Raw genomic sequence first — 10,168 nt, forward strand, 5'->3', positions numbered from 1 at the left:
CAATACATGTGTGGGGGCTGTCTTTCCTTTGGGGTCTGCTCTGGGGCAGTTAGTTTTCCCCTTTTCTTGCTTCAGGCTTATGTAGTTCTCCGGCTGTGACGAAGCGTCTAGGATCATCATAAGTAAGTTGCTCCACGGCTGCTGCTAGTTGTGTGGTTAAGATCAGGGATATGCAATCTGCATAGTTACCAACCTCTCTGGTTTTCTGTGACTTAGCTTGTTTTGTTTTTTTCTCCTCGGTGACCCATTCATAACAGCACCGGGTGTGCATACACCCAATAAGTGCAATTAGCCACTCCACTAAAGGATCAGGAAAAACAAGAGAACAACAGGAGTTTAGGATAAAAGCATGAACAATCTTTATTACTGTGTACAAAGATAAAACGGCATTACAAAAACAGACAATGTAAGGAATCGACACCAAAAGATCCGGAATATAGAGCGCCAAGCTGTAAAGTAAAGCCAAAAAGCCTCCCCTAAATAGTAAAACCTCCCATACCAAGAAGAGTTAAACCTCATTCATTTCCAATGAAGAGCCCCATAACAGTAAACTGGGACTCAAATAGCCATATAACCCTGCTTTATACTATATGTCATATGCATGATCACAGAGGAACCAATTTCAAACCCTTCATGAAGGAGGGAAGAAAGGAGGACGAGTAGATACATAAATGGCACAGCGGCATCTACCCGGGACACCCCGACGCGCGGTTCGCTACTCTCAGGTAGCTTTATCAAGGGGATTGGTCATGTTTTTATCCTAAACTCCTGTTGTTCTCTTGTTTTTCCTTTAATGGCTATTGTATATGAGTTGGCGACTCCTAGGTAAGTAAGCACCTGTTCAGATCTTATTTATGTTTGGATGTGACAGTCAGTTTTTTAATACCCTGGAGTTGTATTAGTCTTCTGACTGAGCACTCTGCCCCTTAGCCTCTGGCGTTTTTAATTGCAACAGGATCATACCCCTCCACTGAGATTTAGACTTTCGTCTAGGAGAGGATTCACATTAGGTTCCCAGAAGAAATGCAGACTGTCTGAGAGGATTGATACAGGAAAGAGATTATATATATATAATAATATAATAAGCATCATTCATTGTGTTTTCCATGAAGACTTTGCAGGCATTTAATCCATCCTGGTGTGGGATATTAGAGTACAAAGATTCCACATCCATTGTGGCCAGGATGATTCCTTCTGGTAGAGGACCTATTGCTGCTAGTTTATTCAATAGGTCAGTTGTGTCCTGAATGTAGCTGGGTGTATCCTTTACCAGGGGTTTAAGAACACCCTCTACCCATCCAGATGCCTGCTCAGTAAGGGTGTCAACACATGAAATAATCGGCCTCCCTGGATTTCCAGATTTGTGGATTTTGGGAAGCATGTAGAATATCCCTATTCTTGCACTCCTTGGTATCAGGTCATTGCCTCTTATGGATTCATCAGGCAGACATGATACCAGCTTGTTTAGTTCCTTGTAATAGTCCTGTGTAGGATCAGACTCCAATTTTCTGTAGTAGCGTGTGTCCATAAGTTGTCTGTTTGCTTCCTTCATACAGTCTGATGTGTTCAGCATCATGACTATTGCATTAGGTCCTGGTAAACGAGAATTGCCTTAACGTGGTTGCCAGGTACACATGAATTGGCCAATTTAAGCGCTAAGCATTATCAATTTTTCATTCAGACTAAATGCTAATGAGCTGAACATCCATCTGATGTGGCAATATAGTAAAGAAAAAGTGAATTTTTTGGATACATGTTTGAAAAGGTATCTAAGGGGATTTATTACAACCAATGTTTTTCGTAAATCCACAGCTACAAATTTTTTATTACACGCGAACTCATCTCATTATTATCAGGTATTTAAATCTGTACCAATTAGCCAATTCTTACCAATGAAATGCATTTGTTCTGATAACTATGTTCGAACAGCAAGCCACCATCTTGAAAAATAATCTTCAACAGATAGGTTATAGTCATAGGATTATCAGATCAGGTTATAGGAGAGCTAAATATACACCACGGGAAACATTGTTATCCCTAAAGGATGCTCCCATTGACAGACATTCAGAAAAACAACCAGTGAGATTCATCACTACCTTCAACTCAGAATGGAGGGATGTAATGGCAATTTTGAACAAACACTGGTTGGTGCTGTTGGCAGATGATGATTTGGAGTCACATGGAGTCATCCTTCAGGCACTGGAGAAGCCATTATGTAGCACCCCAAAAATCCTTTTTTACAGATAGACCTGGCACTAGATGGGGTTCGTTTCAATGCTGAGACTACACTGCATGCAAATTTATTGAGCGGACGTCTACATTTGAGAATAGTAATGCTAGCAAAACTTTTTCTATTACTCATCACACCAATTGTAAAACAGAAAATGTAATATATTACGCCAGGTGCTCATGTAATTTTATCTACATTGGCAGGACGACCCATCAATTACGAGTGCGAGTGTCACAGACACCGCACTACACTTGCTTATAGAGCCAGTGCGCGTGTCCTGAGTACAGAAGCAGTGCTAAGAGTTACCTGGGGAGCAGGGCAGCAGAGGTGACAATGCGTGCTACAAGCTAATAGTGTCAGGGTCCAGTCAGCGCTGGAAAGTAAGGAGGCATGGGACCTGCGGACACTGACAATGAACAAGCTTGCACGGGACCTATGGTCATGTGACTGCAAGGGGGTGTGGCTTAGCATCCTGCTTTCAGATATGACAGTACAACTCAGAGTCAGGCAAAACGGAGGTCACAACAGTACGGGCAAACGGAGTACAGGAGGGACAAACAGACGGGAGGTCAGACAAAGCCAAAGGTCATACACAGGATCACAGTACAGTACCAGGGATGAGACAGAGCGGATAATCAGGGCCAAGCAGAGATCAAAACCAAACAGACAAAGGAGGTACCAGGCAGAATCCAAAGCGATATCCAGGGAACAGACCGAGTCATACACAGAGAATCAAGCAACCAGAACACAGCACAAACACACTCAGGGGTCACCACACAATGCCAAGGGCAAGAGTATAACTGACAGGGATGGGAGCGTCCTGAAGCTATAAGAAGCCTCCCCAGAACCAGGGAGAGGCCACAATCATAGCCCCAGGTGTGCAGGTAAGCCTGCATCAGGATCACAACCTTTAACCCCAGAAATGCCAGTCATCAGCACTGGTTCCAAACATTAACCCCACGTGTGCGAGTCAAACCCGCACTGAGATCATGACAGTACCCCCCTCTCAACGGGGGGCCTCTGGACCCCCAGGCTTGCCCGGGTACTTAGCATGGAAAGCCCGTACCAGGCGATCAGCATGCATCAACCGGGCCGGTACCCAGGACCTGTCCTCCGGTCCATACCCCTTCCAATGAACCAGGTACTGTACCGACCGCCGTACCAACCTGGAATCTATGATATGACCAACCTCGTACTCCACCTGCCCCTCGACCAAAACAGGAGGAGCAGCAGGCTCGGAGTCTCCCCGGACTGCTTCAAAAGGTTTCAGTAGAGCTTTGTGGAAGACGTTAGGGATCTTGAAAGAGGGTGGAAGGCACAGCCTATACGCCACTGGATTGATTTTTTCCACAATCTTGTACGGGCCAATGAATTTGGGTCCTAACTTGGCTGACGGAATCTTTAACTTAATGTTTCGCGTGGAGAGCCAAACTTTCTCTCCAACCTGAAACGTGGGACCAGGTGTTCGTTTCCTGTCCGCGAAAAACTTATACCTGCCTTGAGACCTGGATATACGCCGCTGGACTTCTGCCCATGTATCTTTTAACCGCTGAACAGAGTCCTCAGCCCCGGGGCACCCCGAATCCAGACAAGAAAACTCACCAAAATGAGGACTGAACCCATAGTTAATCAAGAAAAGGGACCTACCAGTGGATTGACTCACCCGACTATTGAAGGCAAATTCAGCCAACGGCAGTGCATCGCACCAGTCACTCTGTCTAGCAGAGGTTAGGCACCTGAGGATCTGTTCCAGGGACTGGTTAGTGCGCTCCGTCTGCCCATTGCTCTCAGGATGGTATGCAGACGAAAAGGACAGAGACATACCTAATTTTTTGCAGAAAGCACGCCAAAACTTAGCCACAAACTGCACACCACGATCAGACACCACATTCAGGGGTACCCCATGCAACCGGATCACATGCTGCACAAACAACCTGGACAAAGTCTCAGCTGACGGTAGTGCGGACAGGGGTACGAAATGAGCCTGCTTAGAAAACCTGTCCACCACTACCCATACCACTGTATTACCCTTAGATGGAGGGAGATTGGTAACAAAATCCATGGACAAGTGAGTCCATGGCCTCTCGGGCACCGCCAAGGGTATCAGCTCCCCTGCCGGCCGGCTATGAGAGCTTTTAGAACGAGCGCAGACCCCACAACCAGCAATGAATTTTTTTATGTCCGAACCAAGGGTAGGCCACCAAAAGATCCTAGCCACCGCCAGACGTGTGGCTGAAATACCAGGGTGAGCACTCAGCTTGGATTCATGGAACTCCTGCAAGAGTTTCAGGCGAAGTTGCTCTGGGACAAACAACTTCCCCTCTGGCTTGGCCGCCAAGGCCTGTGACTGGGCCCCCTGAATCTCCCGTTCCAATTCAGATGAGACCTCTGCTATCACAACCCCAGGGTGAAGAATGGAGGACGGTGGCTCAGGGGGTGACACCGGCTGAAAACTGCGTGATAAGGCATCAGCCTTGACATTCTTAGACCCTGGACGAAATGTAATCGTAAAATGAAAACGGGAAAAAAAAAAGTGACCAACGGGCTTGTCTGGGCATTAGTCTTTTAGCAGATTCAATGTACGACAAGTTTTTGTGATCCGTGATCACCGTAACCGGGTGACTGGCCCCCTCCAAAAAGTGCCTCCATTCTTCAAACGCCAGTTTGACCGCAAGAAGCTCTCTATTGCCTACGTCGTAATTTCTTTCCGCAGCAGAGAACTTCTTGGAAAAGAAAGCACATGGCCTGAGGTTGGTTAGAGTGGCAGGCCCTTGGGACAACACCGCCCCCACCCCCACCTCAGAGGCGTCCACTTCCACGACGAATGGTTTGGACGGATCTGGCTGCACTAACACAGGAGCAGACATAAAACATTTTTTCAGCGTCGCAAAGGCCTCTTTTGCGAGTGAGGACCAATTACTCACATCTGCACCTTTGCATGTTAGATCCGTGAGAGGTTTGACCACTTGCGAAAACCCCCGGAAAAATTTGCGGTAATAATTGGCGAACCCCAAGAAGCGCTGAAGACCCTTAAGATCTCGGGGTTGCACCCAATCCGCAATGGCCTGCACCTTCTTGGGGTCCATGCGAAAACCCTCACCGGATACAATTAACCCCAAAAAGGACAACTCTTGTACACAGAATACACATTTTTCCAATTTGGCATACAAATGATTTTCTCTCAGCCTTTGGAGCACAGTTCGTACATGTTCCAAATGAGAATACTTGTCGGGGGAATATATCAAAATATCATCTAGGTAGATAATGACAAAACGACCAATGAGATCCAAGAATACCACGTTGATGAAATTCTGAAATATGGCAGGGGCGTTGGTAAGACCAAACGGCATGACTAAATTTTCAAATAGTCCCTCGGTCGTGAGGAACGCGGTTTTCCATTCATCCCCCTCACGGACCCTTATCAAATTATATGCCCCCCGAAGGTCCAGTTTAGAAAACCACTTTGCCCATGATAGTTGGTTACATAAATCGGGAATCAACGGAAGGGGGTACGTATTCCGTACAGTAATTTGATTAAGCTCCCGGAAGCCGAGACAGGGACGTAACCCGCCATCTTTTTTCTTTACAAAAAAGAAACCTGCCGCCACAGGTGAGACTGAAGGACGTATGTGTCCTTTGCGCAGACTTTCAGTAATGTACTCCTTCATAGCCAAGCGCTCAGGACCGGACAAATTAAACAGATGGGCTTTGGGTAATTTAGCCCCCGGGACCAGCTCAATAGCGCAGTCAAAGGGTCTATGTGGCGGTAACGTCTCGGCCTCGCTTTCGGAGAATACATCTTCGAAGTCCTTCAGGCATTCCGGAATACCTTCCAGCTCGACAGATGATACAGACACAGATTTAACAGGTTCAACCAGCAGTGCGGATTTATCATACAACTCAAAATCATTAAACCCCCATTGTACAATCTCCCCCGTTTTCCAGTTAATAACTGGGTTATGGCGTTGTAACCAGGGCATGCCCAACACCAACCCTGCAGGTAGATTGTCCAGCACAAAACAACTTATGTTTTCCACATGAGTAGCGCCCACTCTGAGCGAAAACACATCAGACATAAAGCGAATTCCCTCCTTAGTGAGGGGAGATGAGTCAATGGCCATCACCTTGATCGGAACCTTGAGCCTAACTGTCCCTATCTTGCAGTGTGTGACCAATTGTGAGTCAATAAGATTAATAGATGATCCGCAGTCCACGAAGGCTGTAGAGGAAAAAGAACTACCATCCACAAACAGTTCCACAGGCAGTACTACTTTAGAAAACAAGGAAAATGGTACCTGAGGGTCTGAGCAGCCTCCCCGTTGACTACCCAGACCTAGTCGTTTCCCGCCGACCGGGTTTGAAGACGGGCAATTCGGGCACTCCCTTTTCCAATGTCCCGTTTTACCGCAGTAAAAGCATAACTGCATGTCCTTCTGGCGTTTCCTCTCCGTATCCTTCAGGGAGAGGGCGCCTACATCCATGGGCTCAGGGGCAGTCTCTTTTCCACTGGGGAATAATGGAGTATCCACCTGCATCACCCCTCTGGCCCGCAGCCTGCGGTCCATCCGGACGGCCTTGGTCATGGCGTCCTCAAGAGAGTTAGGTGGGGGATGTAACGCCAAGGCATCCTGCAGCCGCTCGGACAAGCCTCTGTGAAAGAGTCCTCGGAGTGCGGCATCGCTCCAAGAGACCTCTGCCGCCCAGCGGCGGAACTCAGAACAAAACCACTCAGCTGAGTGTTTCCCCTGACAGACACTCATCAACATGTCCTCTGCCAATCGCACTCGGTCAGGTTCATCATAAATGTGCCCGAGGGCCTCAAAGAATGCGTTCACTGACATACGTTCAGGAGCAGAGGAAGACAGAGAGAAAGCCCATGCTTGCGGAGCCCCCCGAAGTAGGGAAATAATGACCCCCACCCTCTGGAACTCATCCCCGGAGGAGCGGGGCCTTAGAGAAAAAAAAAGCTTGCATCCTTCTTTGAAGGACCTGAACTCCTTTTTATCCCCTGAGAAAAGGTCTGGTAATTTGACCGGAGATTCTGGGGACGCTAATGACACATCCCTACCCCCAGAACCAGAAGCCCCTGCATCGACAGCCCCCTGCACAGTAACCACCAACTGTTGCTGGGTCTGGGCCATCGTGCGTTGTTCCACATTGAGCTTATGGAACATTTGGGTCAGGTGCTTGACCTGATCAGACAAGGCTTGTATGGGATCCATGAGGATAACACACTTTTTTTTTTCTTCAGAAAAAAAAAAACCAAAAAAACTGAAATGATCAGTTATAATGTCAGAGACACCGCACTACACTTGCTCATAGAGCCAGTGCGCGTGTCCTGAGTACAGAAGCAGTGCTAAGAGTTACCTGGGGAGCAGGGCAGCAGAGGTGACAATGCGTGCTACAAGCTAATAGTGTCAGGGTCCAGTCAGCGCTGGAAAGTAAGGAGGCATGGGACCTGCGGACACTGACAATGAACAAGCTTGCACGGGACCTATGGTCATGTGACTGCAAGGGGGCGTGGCTTAGCGTCCTGCTTTCAGATTTGACAGTACAACTCAGAGTCAGGCAAAATGGAGGTCACAACAGTACGGGCAAACGGAGTACAGGAGGGACAAACAGACGGGAGGTCAGACAAAGCCAAAGGTCATACACAGGATCACAGTACAGTACCAGGGATGAGACAGAGCGGATAATCAGGGCCAAGCAGAGATCAAAACCAAACAGACATAGGAGGTACCAGGCAGAATCCAAAGCGATATCCAGGGAACAGACCGAGTCATACACAGAGAATCAAGCAACCAGAACACAGCACAAACACACTCAGGGGGTCACCACACAATGCCAAGGGCAAGAGTATAACTGACAGGGATGGGAGCGTCCTGAAGCTATAAGAAGCCTCCCCAGAACCAGGGAGAGGCCACAATCATAGCCCCAGGTGTGCAGGTAAGCCTGCATCAGGATCACAACCTTTAACCCCAGAAATGCCAGTCATCAGCACTGGTTCCAAACATTAACCCCACGTGTGCGAGTCAAACCCGCACTGAGATCATGACAGGGAGTCCTTGAGCATGTCAGAGACATTAAAAACAGATTTTCAGTACAAGACATCGAAACATTCAAAACAATCCCTAGGCATTTTAGAGTGCACCATAGAAGTAATCCGGATAGCTTTAGAGTGCGAGGGATAGATAGGGTGCAATTAGGTATTAGAGGAGGAAATTATAAGAGAGAACTGTTAAAACGTGAGACAAAATGGATGTTTGTTTTGGATACTGTAGCCCCTAGAGGGTTAAATGAATATGTGAGTTTCAAACCCTTCTTGATTTAGCGCAAATTTTATTATTTATTGTTGTTGTCATGTCTTCCTAATTTTTGTCTGTGTTTATTTAGTAGATTTTGTCTGCCCTTGTTTGTATGGAGATTGATTATTTATTACTGATATGTGGTCTGTTTCATCTTCAGTTTTACTCAATGTAATGGATATTCTCAAGTGATGTTCTTTCCATTATACTACCCATCTACTTATCAACATTTTGAAGATGAACACAGATATCAGTTTTTATATACGCTGAAGTGACATGAAGCCATCTTCACACCTCATCACTTTATTGTATAACATTGAATATTTTTATATCTTACATTTATGTGCCATGAGTGGCTCTATTTACTGCACTTTAATTACTGTATTGACACAGCTATGTGTTTTAATATTTCACTGCTTAATATATATAATGATTTTTTACATTTATTCACGTTTATTTTATTTTTTTATTTATTTTGTATCATTTTTTATTTTCTATTTTTCTTTTTGAGCACTGTTATTAATGAATGTAATTTACTGCTAGCTGACCTTTTTAGGTTGGAATATTCAGATGTAATTTGTATGTACTACTTAGCACTTTTGTATATATCTATTTATTTTCATTATGTCACTTCATGTTGTTGTTTATCTTTGTTATACTAAATTTGACCTTAAGGCTAAGTGCACACGTACTTTTTTGCCCTGCGGATTTTTCCGCGCAGAATTGAAGAAATCCGCAGGTGAAATGACCTGCATTTTCCCTGCGGATTTCTTCCTGTTTTTTGCGGCTTTTGTGCGGTTTTCCCATGCGGATTTCCCCCTGCGGATTTGGAGAATGGAGCAGGTGGAAAACCGCACAAAAGAAGTGACACGCTGCATATTTTGAACCACAAGAAAACCGCGCAGAAAAATCAGCAACGTCTGCACAGCGGGATTTTTTTTCTATTGATTAACATGCTACTGTACATCACAATGCGGATATGCAGCGTTTCTGCGCGGAAAAATCCGCTGCGGATCCTCTGTAAATCTGCATCGTGTGCACATGGCCAAATGGATTAGATCAATCTTCCTTCTATCAGGCTATGGACAGCTATTGTGATATGCAAACGAGCTGCTACTATGATATATTGTGCTCCTACTATAGCATGTAAATGAGCTGCTTTTATGCTCAATTATGCTTTATTCATGATGCAATGAGGGCCGACACTCACTTATTATTCATTCATTTATTTATTTATTCTTGTGTTATTTGTTTTTTCTTATCTGAATCCATACATCGTTGCGCGTGGCGCGCATGCGCTGTGATGGGGAGGTGCTCTGCAGTTGTGTTGCATTGTCCTAGTAACCTGACCGGTCATGTGACCGGATGACGCGCACACTGAGCGCTGTCCCCTTCATGATGTCGCATCATGGCGGCCGCGCGCTCACACACATGATGGACATTTTTTTAATTTATATCGCTGTCCAGAGGCTGGACAGACATCTGTCTGGGATGATTTAGCGAATCCTGCTTTGAGCAGGGGGTTATACCAGATGGCCCAGGAGGTCCCTTCCAGCTCTACGATTCTATGATTCTTTGATTCTAATATTACCTCCTGATGAAACTGCAAAGTGGTGGTGAAACGTGCGTCGGG

This window comes from Dendrobates tinctorius, unplaced genomic scaffold (genome assembly GCF_039654945.1).
Source record: "Dendrobates tinctorius isolate UK_male_01 unplaced genomic scaffold, ASM3965494v1 ptg000229l, whole genome shotgun sequence".
Taxonomy (NCBI): Eukaryota; Metazoa; Chordata; class Amphibia; order Anura; family Dendrobatidae; genus Dendrobates; species Dendrobates tinctorius.